Source organism: Elephantulus edwardii, unplaced genomic scaffold (genome assembly GCF_000299155.1).
Source record: "Elephantulus edwardii isolate Elephantulus edwardi_28Jun2011 unplaced genomic scaffold, EleEdw1.0 scaffold00113, whole genome shotgun sequence".
Classification (NCBI taxonomy): Eukaryota; Metazoa; Chordata; class Mammalia; order Macroscelidea; family Macroscelididae; genus Elephantulus; species Elephantulus edwardii.
The window spans coordinates 464,087-484,078 of NW_006399863.1; the positions used below are offsets into that span (position 1 = coordinate 464,087).

The window sequence follows — 19,992 nt, forward strand, 5'->3', positions numbered from 1 at the left end:
GTCTTCCTTTCTTTAGTTGACCCTCTGCTTTTCAAAGCATGATGTCCCTTTCCAAGGACCACCCTCTCCTAACAACATGCCCAAGTTATGTGAGATGAAGCTCTGCCCTCTTTGCTTCCAAGGAATAAAAGTGACAGAAGAAGAATTGAAGCCTTTGATCTGTGGTGCTGGAGAAGAGTGCTAAATATCTCATGGACTGCCAAGAGAATAAATAACTATGTCTTGGAGATAATCCAGCCAGGATGTTGCTTAGAGAAAAGATTGGTGAAACTCATCTCACATACTTTGGACATGTCATTAGAGTTCTTGGAAAAGGATAGCATGTTCAGAAGAGTGGAGGGTCAGTGAAGAAGGGGAAGACCCTCAATGAGATAGATTCACATAGTGACCTAAAAAGTGGTCTCCTATGTGGCAGAGATGATGAGGATGGCACAGGACGGGGAAAGGTTCAGATTTGCTGGTCACAGTGTCACTATGAGTCATAGTTGACTTGATGGCACCGAACAAAAACAAGTATCTGTCAAAATATACATTTATATATTTACATATGTATAACTCTATGAAGATAAATAAACATATATCTATCCTCTACCAGAAGAGCAAATTAGCCTGTCATGGAGAAGGTGAAACCAAGTTTCTCCTTGGAGGCAAGGACTTTGAAACTCCATCTCACGTACTTTGAGCAAATAGCCAGAAGAGACCTGTTATCATCAGAACATCATGCTTAAAAGGTGGAGAGACAGCACAGGAGAGGAAGCCCCGGGATTAGATGGATTGATACAGTAACTGGGGCAATGTGATTTGATGTTTTGGAGTCAGTGAGAATGGCTCAGGATAGGGCAGGATTCAAAGCTGTTGTACGTAGGGTTGCTATGAGTCACAGGGGACTTTATGGAATATAACAACAACAACAGACACAGATATATCAGAACAATTCTTCTCAAATAGACATAGGGTCTCTATGAGTCACAGGGGACTATGTGGCATATAACAACAACAGACACAGCTATATCAGAACAATTCTTCTCAAATAGACATAGGGTCTCTATGAGTCACAGGGGACTATGTGGCATATAACAACAACAGACACAGCTATATCAGAACAATTCTTCTCAAATAGAGTGATGGAAAATCTTCACTGAAATGAGTATTTATTTAAGCAGTTGAACCATTCTGACATACTGCGCTACTATCATTAGTGTTTAGTACACGCTGTCTCTTGGTAAGTTACTTCTGAAAAGTGAGCCACTGAAAATCCCATGTTGTCAGGGGCCCTTGAGTTGGCTATAGCTCACAGGACCCTATGAGGAACAGATCAAAATTTTCCTCATGATATCTGAGACCCCAGTGGAGCAGTTTTACTCTGACACACGTGAGTTTATCAGCAGTAACTAGTTTGGCTGCAGTACTAAAAGCATATGCAACCTTCTAGTAATGTGCACACAGGGCAAAATATTTGACACCTCCAACACTTAGCATTTTGGGTCAAGTAGTTGTTGACATCAGACGAGCAAAACAAAAATTGTCTTCTCTATGGCATTGAAAAGCAATTGGATGCCAATGTTATTATTGCATGCATTCTATTTGGTGTGGAGATAGTTGGATTCATTCCACCAGTTTCCACAGTAAGCAATTGCTTAAATAAAAAAAGCCTTGCCATCCCCACCTGGCCTCTGGTGTAGACATAGCCTCAAACAGCAATTATGGATATTGTTGGATGTTTGCAAGGTTGTCATTCTCGCTCTGGTTTGGTGAAGTCAGGGCCTAAGGGAGAGTATAAATTAAAGCAGGAGGAGGAAGTTGGGGAAAGGTCCCTTTTAACAAAGAAAAAGCAACTCAGTGGGAGTGGAAGCTGGCAGTCTGCTAAAAGGAAATGAAAAGAAATTCTTCAATTCTAAACGGTCCATTGACCCATGATAATAAAGCAGCCTTGCCAAAGACGGATAATTATCTTTTTAAGTATCAGATGCCCTGTGGGTGAAGGCCTCCCTTCTCCTCTCTTGAAAAATGAACTCAGATTAAACAAATGTGCCTTTTCCAGTTTGCCGATGACATGAGTTTCCTGATTATGGGCAAAATTAATCAGTTTCCCACTCTTTTATTCCCACCCCTTATCCCCCTTTATGGAAATCAGTTCCACTCAGCTGAGCTACCTGGAATTCCCTTTGGACCCTGAGTCCACCAATGCTGTGATGGGCGAAAGTGCTTGATATTCTGGGGAGACTAGCAATTGCAGAATTGTGGTTTTACTGTGCCCCTTAGCCGCTTAGCTCCAGGCAGGAGAATGTTCTCTTAAAATAACAAGGGGAGAAAAGGAAAGAAACAGAGAGAGAGAAAAAACAAAAAGTTTTAAAGTAGAAGTGCTTTTCTTTCTTTTTTCCCCCTCCTGCTGGTACCTGAAAGCTAAAAAGATACAAATAGATGATGATGATGATGATGATGATGATGATGATGACGACGATGATGATGATGAGTGTGAGTGTGTGATGGGTTGAAAACCAAAAAGGAACCAAAATGTTGCTGATGATAAAATGATATAAATTTTCTGCTCATAAATGACAAAACTTATCCTCTTTTTCTCTAGACTTTGTTTGCTCACATCAACAATGTAAAGATGTTGCTGCTAATACAGATAATGCAGCAAGATTGTTCATTTGTATAAGCCTGTGCTTAAATTAATGATTTACCTTCACCGCCTTCTGATAAATGGTCATAAATGGCCATCGAGTGCTTAGTAACCACACGGCCCATCTCTTGGTTACAGATGAAGTTCAATGTATGTTTTCAGAATGTTTCTATTCTAACAATAACTAGATAAAACAAGGGCTATTATATGTTAGCTATCCATTTCTCTTATTCCTGTAAAAGTATATTGAGGTTGCATTTTCATTCCCAAGCCAACCAGCATCTTCAGCTATTTGTCCAGGTCGTAGGCTGTTTGGAGGGGAAAAGACGCTGGAACAGCGTCAAGAGAGAACAATAGTCTAGAACAACTTGTGAGTCCTTACTCCATAATCTTAGTGATACCATTAGTCTCCATTCTCTATTCTTTTCTTTTACAATAAAATGTTGTTGTTGTTGTGTGCCATCAAGTCAGAACTGACTCATTGCTGACCCTCCAACAGGTTTCCAGAGGCAATTTAATCACCCATCACCTGGGAGGAGATTGCCCATCCTTCTCCCAAGGAGCATCTAGTGAATTTGAACTGCACGACTTTGGAATTGCAGCGCAGCTTCTTACCACTAGGCCACTATATATATATATATATGATATGAATAAAAGAGAGCTCTTGTGGCCTAGTGGCAAGAAGCTGCGCTGCAATCCCGAAGGCACTCAGTTCGTTGCCACCAGCTGCTGCTCTTCAAGAAGCTAGGCAATCTCCTCCAGTGTGATTAAACTGCCTCTGAAACCCCCCCCAGAGGGTTAGCTATGGGTCAATTCCAACTCTGGTACACAACAACAACAACAACAACAACATGAATAAAACACATCACAGCTTCTTCCTTCAAAGCATCATTAAGCCACATTTATAAGCTCTCTCTGAACTCCTGGGAGTTCAGTGTTGGGTAAATAATTGTTTCTTCCTTCATCAGTCTTTTAGCGTTCAGGTCCTGGGCCAAGGGGATTCTAACACTGCGGGGATAAACGGGACCCAAAGCAGGCAGCTTGTGCGAGTACTCCTTAACCGCCCTCGCTGCAGATGTCCTGGTGTGTCCGCGGCCGGTGGAGCGTTTCCATGACCTGCGCCCTGATGAAGTGGCCGACCTGTTCAGACGACCAGAGAGTCGGCGTGGCCGTGGAGCGCCATTTCCAGGGCACCTCGCTCACCCTCGCCATGCAGGTGAGTGTGCGGATTGAACCAAATTGATTTTTCTTCCTCTTCACATTCTAGCGCTGGGCTCTCTCAACCCCTTTAACCTGGCATCTCACTGCGAAAATATTGTGGTTGTTTTTGGCCTATGTAAGAGCATAAAAAAATGTGTCTGATCCAAAGCATCCCCTCTTGTGCTGTGTCCCCAACATGGCCTGAGGGCCGTCAGCTGAGGTGATACCTGCAGCATTGTTTACAAAAGTCAGCCAGGAATAGCAGATGTATGATTTGGTGGTCACGAAGACCACCTGATAACCCCTAACAACACGGAACATCAGCAAAGCATCCTGACTCTGTCACTGGAACCGGGCTCCCCATGTCATGTCCGCTTCACGGTGGGTGTGATTTTGGCAAGGCAAAGGCTAAGCCCTGCCCAAGTTCTAGGGAAGCCGTGATATACACGCTAGATGAGTCTTTGACCTATTCAAATTTAGCTGTAGCTTTTCTCTCCCTTTCATTCAAGCCTTAGTGACTGGTCATAGACTTGTGTATAGCTGGATTGACTAGGTCAGTGAAGAAATGAGATCACTATCCACAGAGATCTTTAGGGCAGGGCTTGAGCAAGCATGTCACAGTGGAATGAGGGGGTGAGTTATCCGCTTAGGGCACTGAGTAAATGGGTAAACAATTATGAATGAGTAAGCGTCTCCACAGCTTCGGTGGAAAAGAACAAGAGTATCAGTTCATCATTTAGTTAAAGAATAAAATGCTTTGTAGGTCTGAAATTTGATAAAACTGTGAAAACCTCTTGGGAAGAAATGTACTGTTCTAGAATGTGGAATTGTGTACTTGGTACCAAATTCTTCACTTCTTTTCTTTCTACCACCTTTCTACCTTTAAAGAGATGAGATAAAGAAAGTCAGTGTTTTTAGGTATAATGTGTTCTGAGTAAATTTTCACCTGTGTCTCAATAATAATAACAGTAATAATTTTCTTGCTGCCTAGGCTGAAAGTGTCTACAATACGTCATAATATACATACTTTGTCTCTCTTTTCCTCCCCCCTCTTCTGTGTGTATGTGTGTGTGACCGAGACAGACAGAGAGACACACACAGAGAAACCATCTGAGTCACCTACAGAGAAATCAGTCAGCTTATGGTAGATTTATCTAACATTTGCTGCAACTTAGATAATTAAAAAGACTAAAGGATAACCTTTGTCAGAGTTTAATGAACTACAAGGAAAGTCATGCTATGATCAATGCTAGTTGTCTAACATGGTTCAGTAGATAAGTGTATAAATATAAGGGCTGTTGTTTGTTGTTGCATGTTGTTGAGGTTGCTCCTACCCAATAGTGAGCACATGTACAACACAATGAAACACCGTTCGATCCTGTACCATCCTTACAAGCTCTGCTGTTATTATGTGTGTATCTTGCTGAAGGCTTTCCTCATTTTCCTTGACTTTCTGCTTTCCCAAGCATGACGTTCTTCTGCAGAGCTTGGCCCCTCCGTATACCGTGCCTAAAGAATCTTAGGCAAAGTCTTACCATCCTTACTTTAAATGCGTTCTGGTTGTACTTTTTCCAAGACAGATTTATTTGTGCTTTTGGCAGTCCTTGTTATGTTCCATATTCTTCACCTACACTACAACTCAAATGCATAAATTATCCAACTTTTGAGTGACTTTAAACAGAAGGATTAAGGAGAGGTTTAGCATTGAGTGAGAACTTCTGTATATGCGATGTTTCTCAGAATTTAATTTTTTCCCTCTGGGAAGCAGGAACAATGGATTTCATAGCCATGTATATGCCCCACCACCTTGCATACACATTTTTATTATGAGTTGCCATCAAGTCAATTCCAACTCATGGCAATGCCACATGTGTAGAGTAGAATAGGGCAACACAAGAGATTCACAAGATAATGAGTTTTGAAAGCAGTGACCAGGCTTTTCTTCTGAGTCATATGGCCAACCTTTTAACTAATAGTTGAGCTCTTAATCCTTTGTGTCAAGTAAGGACTCTTGACAACGAATATACATACATCTACGTAAATAAAAGAAACCAAAGGGTCACAAACACACTAGTATATCCTCTGGTAGTTTGGGCCCCTGTATTCAAATTTCTTTTGTTGTTGAGGCTGGTCACAGCTCATTAAGTTGAATTTGTGGCACTGTTAATGGTTTGTGACTCCAAGTTTGAAAACCACTCATGAACACAGTCCTACTTAATCCTCACCACAAACAGCCGGGAATTCTCAGCCTATTAGTCAGGCAATAACACTGGGGATCAGAGGGGTAGAGAGACATGGCAAAAGTCAGAGAGTCTTCATTCACTTTTGAGCTTTCTGATTTTAGAAGCATAACTTGGTCTCTTGTCCCTGAAATGGTTACATAACCGCTTTAGCTTTGCATTTTGGGTAGTGACTGGCCAGAGAATATCCTCTCCCGGATGCTTTTGCCAGATGACATCTCATGCTTTTGCTTCATGGGTAGAATGAATCTACCACTGATTGAAAAATAACTAAAAGGTGTGATACGTCACCTCCCAAACATTCTCAATCTTCCTTTAATGCAATTAAATCTATAGCCAAGAGCAAAGAGCATGAAAATAGCAAGGGGATGGCTCACTGGATAATTTATATCATTTTTATACATAACTTCTCACTGACTCTCAGGCGGAAATGGAGAAGTGCCTGGTCCCACACATTTGAGACGAATGGTCCCCATGAGAATATTATAAATTAACACACAATGAAATTGGATCTAAATTATTAATGGGCAATAGTTCTGATTAAGTAGGAGATACTCTCCATCTGTCCTTACTTCTGATTTTTTTTTTCTTCTTTTTTTCTCCCCTTCTTCTAGGATGGCCCTGAAGCCGGACAGACTGTGAAGGTGAGTGCTTATTATGTGCGTACAAATTAATAAGGGGCAATTACAAGAACTAATAAAAACTCAAACTGAGTCATTCATAGCACATTGCAGTTTCATTATGTCATCTTCGAGGTCAGCAAGAACCTCAGTGCTTGGGCTGTAAATTCTGACATTATAAACGCTGCCAAACAATATGTTTCCCATTAGTTTACAAGACATTTACCTTTTGTAGTAAAATTATTATTATGTAAGTGCTAAAACAGAAAGTAAACAGGAGGACTTAAAATGGGAACTGAAGTCAAAGGGATTTGTGTGCGGTAGTGCCTAGAATGCACACTTACTCTGTGCAGGCTGACAAATGACACCTTAGCTCCGGGATGTCTCTCATGCACCTTCTCACTCTCTCCACAGTCTACTTTGCTGTTTCATTCCTGTGGTCCCTCTCTTCACTCCCCATCCTTGTTTTTCTTTCTTTTCCTTTCCTCCACCTCCACACCTATACCTTTCCTCCTTGTGTATTTAATTCCAAAGATCAAACAGAGTGGAATCAGTGGATCTTAAAAATGCATTTTAAAGTATACTAAAAGATGTGAGGAGGATTCATTACGATAACCTCTGCTTCCAAAGTAAAAAGAAAAGAATGAAATCCCAGCTGATTCTGAAACGGAGTTTCAGCCACATTCATACAAATACAAATTCCTGTGCAGTGGGGACGTAAGCATTGAGTTCTAGGTAAAGTTTGATCTGTGATGTTAGAAATCAAGAAAAGTGAAGCTTGGGCACTAATGTCAGACTTGGTGATAGAAGGGTCTGTGGCTCCGCGGCTGGCTGTGAGTGGGAAAGGTGATGGTTGGCGCCAGGCAACGCCAACTAACTGGAGTGCATTCCTGCTCTTAGTCTCATACGACTTTAAAGCCAGAAAAGCTCGTAAGCCTAGGCCCAACCAACTGAGTCCACTCCAACTCCTGATGACCCTCCTTCAGTTTTCTGATCCCGTAAACCATTAGGATAAAAAATTGCCTATCTGTATTCTGCAGAACTGCCTGTGGATTTGAACTGCTGACTTTGGTGCCAGGCAAACGTCTCATGTACTATGCTACCAGGGCTTCTTAAAGCTACAGTGTAGATTTTTGAAACAGGATCTCTGGGTAGTACTTTAAAAAAAAACATTTTTGGGGCGTAGTCCTTGGAGAGGGACATCATGCTTGGTAGTGTGGAGGGACAGCGCAGGAGGGGAAGACCCTCTATGAGGTGGATTGATTCAGTGACTGGGGTAATTGGGATGGGTGTATCGGAGACAGTGCGATTGGCACAGGATAGAGCAGGGTTTAGGGCTGTTGTACATAGGGTCGCTATGAGTCGCAAATGACTCGACGGCACATAACAACAACAACAACAACAGTAATTTTGCAGAGTAAACTTCCTATAAAGATAACCAGCAAATGGATCACCAAATTCTTTATGTCTGCATAAAGGAGGACCTCTGACAACTCTGAACACACCATGGAGTAAAGTGGACAAGAGGAATTTATCCCTCTGTTCCACTACCCACCCTCACACTAAACACTTAGACAACCAAAAAAGCACATAAAGGCCAGAAACTACTTTGGGAAGCCAATTCTTAAAATGCAAAACAAAAATGTCTTGACCTCATTTGCCAGTTTGTTGTTTTAGACTTTTTTAACATCTCATTCAAATCCTGATTTTAATATCAAACAGATACATTATGCAATATCATCCTGATGGAATTCCTTAGCTACTTAAAGTGGTGCCAGAGATGCATATCTAGTGACAGAGGAATGCAAAATTATATTGAGTGCAATGCACAGAGGACTAATATATTAAATATAGACATTGAACATATCTAAAATCAATATGAATTCATAGGTTACATGATCTTAAATTGTCATTTGACTCAATGGCGATGAACCAACACAACAGAGGAGTGTTAAAGGTACTTGCTATGAAAGGAAGCTTTGAGTTTGATTCTGCTTATGTGGAATATTCTCACTAAGCAAATTCCTAGAGACAAAGTACAATGACTTCTAATGTGTAGATTTTCTTTTAAAGATGAGGGAAGTATTCTGGAATGAGATTGTAGTGATAGTTTTGGAACCTTGTTAATATATTAAAAATGACCAAGTTGTACACCCTCATTGGATCCAATTGAATGTGAGTTATATATTCAGTGAATCTAATAATACAAGCAAAATAATCAAACTAAAACTAGTAATTGAAACCAGCAAGATTAAGAGCCATATCTAGGTGCTTTGCCTCTAGGAGTGACTCCTCATTGATGTTCCATTTATCTGCCCAAAATGCTAAGTATTTTGTTAGCTTGATGGTGCTGTTGATGAAGGGATTGTTGGCATAAAAATGCTACCAAAGTGTAAGAGTTTCTAAGGTATGGTAAGAGTCTCATTGCCAACTGAAAGGTAGGCTGTTTGAATCCACCAACTGGTTCTTGTGAGGAAATATGGGCAATCTCTTCCATGGTCATTTGCAGCTTCTGAAAACCCACCAGACAGCTAGTTGCCATTGAGCTATGATTTGTTTCCAACTTGAAGACAAGGAGTTGACTTTGTTGGCTGAAGGTGCCACTGTGATTATCACTGTCATTTTTTTAACTTAAGTCAATCATTTTTATCTGTAATTTTTTATCAGCACATTACATTGTTTTGGGCGTCTTTCAATTGCTTTTAGCATGATAATATGCTTTGTCATTCCAAATTAACAGGACCATTTCAAATGCTTTGTGGAATATAATGGCTAAAAGAAAAATTGCACACACAAATACATAGACAGTTCCAATAGAGATGAAGTTTTGAAAACAACTGTCTTCTCAGAGCATCTCAATATCTAAAATTATCTAATGTGTTATTTTAAAGTGTGATTTACTTTGAATTGGGCTCTTTTTGTTAAAAAAAGAAAAAGTTGATTCTCAGCACTTTAAACACACTGGCTGGAGCTCGAGAATCAGAAGCATCATCATTAGCCAGCCACCCCTGGTGACTTCTTACAGAATGCCAAGACTCATCCGATTGACTATACTGTGATGATAAAATAGGAAGTGGTGATGACCACATACCCTTAACCGGGGGAAACCAGTCTTGTGACAGGCAACCCCTGCAGGGAGCGAAACAGCATCTCCACTATTCAGCTGTCCAGTTCTGAAAACAGCAATTCAAGTCAGAGCATTTTATGTTCTGAAATTCACACCGTTGCACATTTCCAGGCAGCATCTGACAACCTGCCATGGAAAACACAGCAACTGTTCTCTTCATCTTCGCCTCTTGCATCTGATCCTTGCTCTTCCTCCTGATGCCTGGGTTCTGAACCATTCTTGTCTCACGCTGGGTAGTAATAGCAATAAGCCCAGTAATGATCTCTTTCCCCGAAGCAACTGTTGTTATTGTTAATGAAGGTGCACCACTGAGTTAGCCTCTTGAACATAATGCCACTTTAGGGGTTTTATTTTGTTTGTTTCAGAGGCTTTAAATTCCTCTTTTCAAAGAATAAGACTGGCCTCACTTACTTGTTAAGGCACTTGTAGCAGAAAAGGGGAAACACCAATCGATTGTGAACTCTCCTCATTGAGGTTGAAAAGTAGTAGAACGCTGTTATCTACCAGGCGATTTGGACATCCTACAGGCTTGAGAAACAATCCCTTTGTTCTGGTTTCAGTCCAACATCACCTCCTATCAGCCTCTTCTGATTTTGATATAGCCCTTCCAGACCCCTTACTTCCTTTGTTATTACCTTATTAGATTGCCTTCAAGGCATTCTTTGTTTGTTGGTGTGCTTGTGTTCTGCTACCTATTACATTTCCTTAGCCACTCTCCAATGTCAGCTTCAGGGGGGATCTGGCTTCCGTAATTGTTTAAATGGATTTGTTAGATGGTATGGCAAAGAGGATGGAGAAGGCCCTGGAACTTCACTGGATGGAACAAACCTCTGCTCCTAAGTGTTTAACTCTAGTTAACAGCTAAACTCATTGCTGTTGAATTGAGTTCAACTCATAGCTGACACTGCAGTGGGTTTTCCAAGGCTGTAAATTACATGTAAAGAGATTGTCACTGATGGATTTGAACCGTTTGAACCAGAGCATCATATCTTTAGGTTGGAAGCAAAATTCCCTGTGAACAATGCCATCAGAACTTCTTGTTAACATGAAGTGGTGCCTAATGTGTGCTTAAATGACAGAGTGCAGTCACAGTGGTCAGGAGCTTCATTTCCAATTCAAAGGCACAGGGTTCAAATCCACCAGCTAGTCTATGGGAGAAAGACAATTTCCTGCATGATTTACTGTCTCTGAAAACCCTCTGGAAGGTCAGCTATTTGTCAGTTCAAACTCAATAGCACACAAGGACAGCAGCAGTTAAAAAGTCTAGAAAAGTACAGAATTTCTTTCAAGAGCCTCTCATATTCCAAGCTGATATAGATGTCCATTTTAACTATGAGCACTCCAAAATCATATTCTTAAAATATATATCCAACTAGCAAAGGCAATGTCCAGTATTTTAAGAAAGATGCTACATAAAAGTTTAATGGGAGATAACTTCTTGTGTAATTATTCTCTGTATCTTTGGGAGGGTGTTTCAGGTTTATAAATAAAAGGAATTTTTTTTATGTAACACCAATAATCTGGAATGTCATAATAACTATTTATAGAATATGCTTACTTTACGTATACTCTTCAACATTTACGGTGCTTGAATTCTCTACTTAGAGGTTTGATTTTATAGTATTAATGCAGAGGGAAGTGTCTCTTAATAACTGTTGAGATATTAGCAATTACTTTTCAGATTGCACCATAAGAACAATAATTTATTTAAAGATCTGCTGTTCACTGAGGAGTTTCTGGAGCACCAGAAGAGATTGTTTTTCCATATGGTGATTGGATAATAGCTTTGATTCATAAGCATAAGAACCTTTTATCCCTTAATAAAGTACAGTGGTTAACCCTGAGATTTTTGTGTCACTCACATAAGGATAGTGGCTCAGTTAATTAGTAACTGTGTAATTTTGAGCCATATTTTACCCTCTATCAATCTCCATTTCCTTATTTTTCAAATGGAGTACCTCTATTTATTGTATTGCGGATGGTGAGGTCGTTCAACTCAATTCATTGTTGTTGAATCAGAACCACCTCCGAGCTAACCCTTCTGAAAGTGACCTTTCTGAGCCTCTGAAGCCCACAGGAGGAGATTTCCTCTTTTGCCTTCAGAGAAGCTGGTGAACAGTGATGGCCCACTTTTGGGCTGGCAGCTCAAGTCCTAACTATTTATTATTATTTTAATTTTTTTATTATTATTATTTCTTTATTTTTATTTCTTTATTATTATTATTATTATTATTAATTGCATCGTGGATGGTGAGGAGAAACTGAAGTAGATAGAACATGTAGTCAGTTACATGGGCAACCAGAGTTAGGCAAACGGCAATGAAAAGATGCAGTTCTTCAGAATTCCACAACATATTTAACACTAACTGCAAATCCAAGGGTTTCTCACAACTACCCTCAGGCTTGATAATTTTCTAGAAGAAATCACAGAGTCACTAGTAACTATAACACTCATGGTTATGTTTTATCATAGGGGAAAGATACAGACTAAAATTAAGTAAAAGAGGAGGCATTGAAGGCATACCTTTGGACACAAAGGTTGTGTTGTCTCCAAGATGGGTTATCACACGAGTGTGAATTCTGCATAATATGTGGAGAATATTGTCATCCTAGAAACTCACCTGATCTTCTGAGTGCAGAGTGCCCACTGGGGCTTCAGTATATGAGCATGAGTACTGCTCATGTGGCTCCTTCTTTATTTTCTTTTATTATTTAATCCATCAAGTTGACTTATTAGGTTGGAGATTATGTCTATAAATAGAGTGTCTTTGTGTATAGGATTTGCTTCTCACATTCTGTAGGTTATGTAAAGGGTTTAGTGTTTGCCTATAACCCTATGTGGGTGGGTCTCCGAGTATATTCATGCCTTTCTAGATGTAAAATACGTTAAAATCTATCATAGCACATGCTTCTCATCTTAGCTCCTCTTCACAAAATCAACATGGTCAACATATATTTGGTATTATAAGATAGACAAATCCATTCTTTCTTTGAAATTATAAGATGAGAAATTATAAGATGAGACTTCTCTAGGCTTTATCCAAACTCAAACCAAACCCATCGCTGAGGAGTCAGTTTTAACTCATAGCAACTCTTCATTGAGTTTCCAAGACTAAATATTTATCAGAGGAGACTGCCGGTCTTTCTCCCATGGAGTGCCTGGTAGATTTGAACTGCTGACCTTTCGGTTAGTAACCTGACATGTTATGTAATAAACTACTGGGCATTCTTTAGTACTTCAACAGGACCACATCAATAAGCCTATAGAGCCCTAAAGAGCCTCTATTTCTCAGGGATCAAGATTTATTTACCTAAAAAGACAAGTCTATCTTGAGTTTAACTGACTAAAATTTAGTAAACTCTTGTGTGTGTTTTTAAAACATACCTTCTTTTACCAAAATTTGGGATCTTACTTTTTAAAGGACATTTAAAAATTTATTTTCTATTTTTAATTTATTTGCCCAGGAGGTATTTTTCTTAACAACTTACTAAACCAATTTATCAAGGCTTTGATAATTTGAGTAAAGCTGTGGGTTACTGCAAAATCTTGCTGAAGATCATCCAAAAATGCCTATAATAGTACATTGACAGAGAACTACCAGTAATACAAGGTGGTTTTAGAAGAAACTGCAATGCTAGGGACATCATAGCCAATGTCAAACGGATCTTGGTAAAAAACAGAGATACCAGAAGAATGTTTTCTTCTGTTTTATTAATCATACAAAGGTATTTGATTATGTAGATCACAACAAATTGTGGGTAACATTGAGAAGAATGGGAATCGCAGAACACTTGATTGTGCTCACGCAAAAACTATACTTGGACCAGGAAGCACTCATCAGAACAGGGTGAAGAAAGACTGAATAATTCAAAATCAAGAAAGGAGTGCATCAGGGATGCATTCCGTGTCCATACCTTTTCAACCCACATGCAGAACAGATCATTTGAGAGGATAAACTATGAAGAGGAATGTGGCATCAGGATTGGAGGAAGACTCCCCAACAATCTGTGTTATGCAGATGACATAACCTTGCTTGATAAAACTGAGGAGGACCTGAAGAGCTTGCTGCAGAAGATCAAGGACTTTCATCTTCATTATGGATTGAAGCTTAATATCAAGAAAGTAAAGATTCTCACCAATGGGCCAGTTGACAGCACCGTGATAGCTGGAGAAGAGACTGAGATTGTTAACAATTTCTGTTTTCTTGGGTCCACAATCAACACTCTTGTTAACAGTGGTCAGGAAAGCAAAAGATGAATTGCATCCATTAAGAAAATCTGCAATCAGGGATCTCTCCAGAGTGCTGAAGAAAAGTGATTTTACTCTAGAGACTAAGGTGCACCTGATGTAGGCCATGGTATTTGCAATTACTTGCTATGCATCACAGAGCTGGACAATGATTAAAGATGTTGTTGTTGTTGTTGTTATGTGCCATCGAGTCGTTTGCGACTCATAGCAACCCTATGCACAAGAGCTCTAAACGCTGTTCTATCCTGTGCCAATCTAACCATCCCAAATGCACTTATTCTCGCCACTTCAGTCACAGAATCAATCCATTTCATTGAAGGTCTTCCTCTCCTTCACCACTCCTCCATTCTGCCACACAAGATGTCCCTCTCCAAGGACCAGTCCCTCCTTGCAACATACCCAAAGTATGTCAGAAGAAGCTTCAGAGTCCTTGACTCCAAGGAGAATTCCGGCTTCACCTTCTCCAGGATAAACCTGTTTGTTTTCCTAGCAGTCCATGGTATATTCAACACTCTTCTCCAGTACCACAGCTCAAAGTCATCAATTCTCTTTCTATCAACCCTATTCACTGTCCAACTTTCTGATGCATAGCACACAATTGCGAAGACTATAGCCCGGATCAGGCACACCTTGGTCTCCAGCCTGACGTCGTTGCTCTTCAGTACTCTCGAGAGGTCCCTCACAGCCGACTTTCCCAATGCAGTTCATCTGTTGGTTTCCTGGCTGCTGATACCAAGAATGTTGATTGTGGAGCCAAGCAAACTAAAACTGTCAACTATCTCAATCGCTTCACCATCCATACTGGTGCTGTCAATTGGCCCAGTGGTGACAATCTTTATTTTCTTGATGTTGAGCTTCAATCAATATAGGAGGCTACAGTCCTTGACCTTCTGCAGCAAGTGCTTCAGGTCCTCCTCAGTTTCAGCAAGCAGGGTTGTGTCATCTGCATAACGCAGGTAGTTGATGACTCTTCCAACCAATCCTGATGCCACATTCCTCTTCGTACAGCCCAGTGTCTCAGATGATCTGTTCTGCATACAAATTGAAAATGTATGGAGACAGAACACATACCTGACGGACCCCCTTCTTGATTTTGAACCATGTAGTATCTCCTTGTTCTGTTCTGACGACTGCCTCTTGGTCCAAGTATAGGTTTCGCATTAGCACAATCAAGTGTTCTAGGATTCCCATTCTTCTCAGAATCAGTTAGGCTAGGAAGGATTGGCCATCCACTTCCGAAAAAACCCTATATACAATAGAGCACACTTAGACTATCACTTGGACTAGCAGACATGGCAATTGAGACTGAGATCTTAGAAACAGAAATACAGAGAAAACAGCTGTAAGGAGACACTAGAGATTGGAACGTGGAACTTGAGAAGCATGAATGTAGGAAAATTGGAAACTGTTAGAAAGAAACGGAACGCATAAATATTGACATACTATGTATTGGCAAAATGAGATGGCTTGGCATGGGACATTTTGAATCAGATGATTATATGATTTACTATGTCGGGGATGAAAAGGTGAGGAAGAATGGTGTGGGTTTCATAATTTAAAAAGTCATTTCTAGATCCATCCTGAAATATAATGTGGTGAGCGACAGGATTATATCCATACGCATACAAGGAAGTCCAGTGAATATCACTATAATTCAAATATATGCAACAACAACTAGAGCCAAAGAGGAGGAAATAGAAGATTTCTACCAATTTTTGTAGCTAGAAGTTGATCAAACATGCAATCAAGATTCATTGAAAATAATGGGTGACTGGAACGCAAAAGTTGGGAACAGGGAAGAAGGATCAGTTGCTGGAAAATACGGGCTCGGTGAGAGAAATGAGGCTGGAGATAGAATGATAGAGTTCTGCACATTCAATGATTTATTCATTGCAAATACCTTCTATAAGAAACATAAATGCAGGCTATACACATGGATCTCACCTGATGGCATGCATAGGAATCAAATAGATTACATCTGTGGAAAGACTTGGTGGAGAAGCTCAATATCAGCAGTGAAAACCAGGCCGGGTGCCGACTGTGGGACAGACCACCAGCTACTCATATATGCAAGCTCAAGCTGAAGTTGAGGAAAATTAAATCAAGTCCACGGGAACCAAAATTTGATCTTAAGTCTAACCCACTCAAATTTCAAAACCATCTCAGGAACAGGTTTGAGGCCTTGAGCACCAATGAGCATAGGCCAAATGAGCTCTGGGAGGATATCAAGATAATCGTCCATGAAGAATGCAAAAGATCATTACAAAGGCTGAAAAAGAAGAAAAGACCAAGATGGATATCAGATTAGACTCTGAATATTGCATTAGAGTGCCAAGAAGCCAAAGCTAAAGGAAGAAACCAAGAAATCAAAGAGCTAAACAGAAAATTTCAAAAGGCAGCCTGGGATGACAAAGCAAGATACTATAATGAAATGTGTAGAGAGCTGGATTCAGAAAATAAAAACCGCCAAACTCACTCAGTGTTTCTTAAGCTGAAGGAGCTGACAAACAAATTCAAGCCACGGGTGGCAATACTTAATGATTAAAGATGGCAAAAGAAAAATCGATGTCTTTGAGATGTGATGCTAGAGAAGAGTATTGAACATAATACCGTAGACCACCAAGGGAATGAACAGGTTTGAACTTGAGAGGGTGAAACCAAGTTGCTCTTCAGAGGCAAAGATTTTGAAGCTCCATCTCACATACTTTGGGCACATTGCCAGGAGGGACAAGTCCTTGGAGAAGGACATCATGGTTGGAGGAGTGAGGAACAACGCAGGAGCAGAAGACCTTTGATGAGATGGTAACTGGGGTAATAGAGGTGGGTATGTCAGAAACAGTGAGATTGGCTCAGGACAGGGTTCAGAGCTGTTATGCATGAGTCACTATGAGTCATAGTCAACACCATGGCAAATAGCAACAACATGGGTTATTATCTCTAGGAAAACTCACCCAGACCAATAGGTACAACATTAGCACCTATTTACAAAGGAATTATGGACCACTGAAGGGGCCTCAAGACCCACTAATGACTTTAAGATTAAAACATTGCGCATTCTTGAGGGACACAGAAGATACAAAAATAAAGAAAGCTTATAGGCTAATGTGGAAAGAGGTAGGACAAATCCATTATAAGACATGGACAAGAATGAAAGCTGTATGAATAGAACATGCACAAGAAAAATAGTGTTACCTTCTTCTGTTAAAGTCTGATGGCACTGGGGACTGGGGTTGGGAGTGAGAATGTGTGTGGGTGGCTAGGATTTGCGCATGTACATGGAATCGGTAACTTTGCTACTTGCTGCCTGTGGGGCAGTAAATTCATTTTCCTTAATCTTTCTGTCCCAGTTTTCTCATCTGTAACAGGCTAAAATGTTAGGCCTCAGGAAGAGGGACAAGGCATTGATAGGGTTTGTAGCTGTGGAGAGCTCACGGAATTATGATACTCTGAGATTTCTTACTATTAATTACTGCCTGTAAGGTTTAATTTTTGAGAAAAGTTTCCTCTGCTCATATGACTTATCTTTTTGACTATGCTATTTGAGTTTGTTAAAAAAAATAGCACCGGGATATTAAAAGCTCTTCCTTATTGATGGGGAGGGTGGGGAATAGGGAAACCTGTATCTCCTGTTATTTCTAGCCTTGCTGTACCCCTAGGTGCCAATGATTCTTAATTTACAATTACCTGAAGCAGGTTTCAAAGCCCAGGAACTTGCCTGCCTCCTGTGCTGACTTGGCAGTCATGATGTCCATCCTCGGATGCTGCATTTTTAACAGATGCTTCAGGTGATTCTGATGCACACCTCTGGTTAAAACTCCCAGTCCCAACTACAATCTCAGAGCGCATGGTTCGAATCCACCAGATGCTCTGCCGGGGAAGGAGGGACAATCTCCTCCTGTACCAGTCAGATCTGATGACGGTACAGTCACAGAAAAATAATAAAATGAAATTTAAAAAAAAAAAACCAACCCAAAACTCCCAGTCGGTATCAGAGCCACTTTTGTGTAAGAGGGACAAAACCAATTGTAAAGGCATCTTCAGATATTCGAAGCTCTCACCCAATATTGATTCCTGAGAAATATCTGGTGTGCCTCAAAAGGAGAATTAGAAATCTTGAAAAGGAAAATTATTTACTCCAACAGTAATATAGTATCTTCCTCTGGAAAGAAATTTCAAGAGAGCTGTAATTTGCCAAAGGACTTTTATCATTTGATTAAAGCATGAGGAAAAGTGTTTCTGCCGGATGCATGTATTTACTGCAAGAAGAATTAGCGTCTTCAGGATGTAGTGTCTTTTATCTCCTGGAATTACCTTGTAATTTACATCTGTGTTCTCAGGAGAACTCTAATCTGACTAAGTTTGGTAAACCAACAACACGGGTTCTTGAGGGATGGCTTCAGTTTGAATGGTGGGAGTGGCCGCCTTTGAGGTGTGTGTGGGCTCTGTGCCCTTTCTCTCTGGTGTGTTAAAGTCCGTGATTATTCTATGCACCCATCCTCTCCCAGTATTTGGGGCAAAGCCCTTGATATTCAACTCCCCAGGCAGTACAAGAGCCCGGAGTCTGCCCATCTCCTTTGGGAGATTTCCTTTCTGTTTCTAAACCCTCAAGCCCCCTTCTAAATATGTATTAATTGCATTGAGGTTTTCCATTTTTAATTGGTTAATTTTTATTTGCATGCCAACTGGGACAAAAGCCTGGAAGAAAAAAAATGGCCAAAGCCCTTTGGTATTCTAAAATTCTAATTCATAGATTCCCCCCCCGCCCCTTTTTGTTTCCTAACACACAAGCAGATTAAGATTATTTTAGGGGAATATAACATTCAAGAATGGAACTCTGGTGGCTCAGTGGTAAAGAAATGCAGTGCCAACCCAGAGGCGTAGGGTCTGCATCCACCAGCTGCTCCACAGGAGAAAGATGGGCAATCTCCTCCTGTGTGTTCTGCTACCTCTGAAAATCCATGGAAGGTTGTTGGTCCTGCCTCAATGGTGATGAACAACAGAGAAGGACTAGGGAGTGGAGAGACAGGTTAAAGACAGTGAAATCATCTCTCTGTCTTCCTTACTGCTATTGAATTGTAGCCAACTCATAGTGGGCTCTCCATCAGGTTTCTGCAGCTGAAAATCTCATGGGAGAAGATTACCTGCCTTCCTCCCTTGGAGCCTCAGGTGCATTTGAACCACCAGCAAGGCAAAGTTGAAACAGCAATGGATGAGGAGGATTCTGGAACCATCCTGTCTGGTTTCAATCCCAGATATACCATACCTAGTTTTCTGATCCTGGGCAGATCAGCCTTGAAGTTATGTGATCTGGGCAAGTCAACTCCAAATCAAAGAATCAAAATTGTTGTTAATTCTAACACATAGTGGCCCTCCACTGGCTCTGTAAATCTCTGTAAATCTCTGTGGGAGGAAACAGCTCATGTGTATAATTGGAGGCTCAATGAGAGTCTTCTGTCATAGGAACATGATAAGGAGCAAATGGAATAAAACATGGAAATGCCTTTATAACAGTGCCCAACACATAGTAAATTCCCAGTATACCGTCTCTGTTGTTGTTGTTGTTGTTGTTGTTGTTGTTATGTGCCGTTGAGTCACCTGTAACTCAGAGCAACCCTAGATACAACAGCTCTGAACCCTGCCCTATTCGGGACCAGTCTCACTGACTTTGACACACCTATCTTACTGTTTCACACCATCTCATCCAGGGTCTTTCTCTCCTGTACTGCCCAGCCACCCTTCTAAGCATGATGTCCTCCTCCAAGGATCGGTCCCTCTTGGCCACATTACCAAGATACGTGAGACTGAGCTTCAAAATCCTAGCTTCCAAGGAGAAATTTGTTTTCACCCTCTCCAAGACAGACCTATTTGCTTTCTTGGTGGTCCGTGATATATTCAAGACTCTTCTCCAGCACCACAACTCAAAGGCATCA

The 19,992-nt window shown here is 40.6% G+C and overlaps 1 pseudogene; it reads left to right on the top strand.

Moving 5' to 3' along the window:
- The first annotated feature begins 2,123 nt into the window (after positions 1-2,123).
- LOC102876494 overlaps positions 2,124-19,992 on the top strand; it is a 364,038-nt pseudogene continuing 346,169 nt past the window's right edge.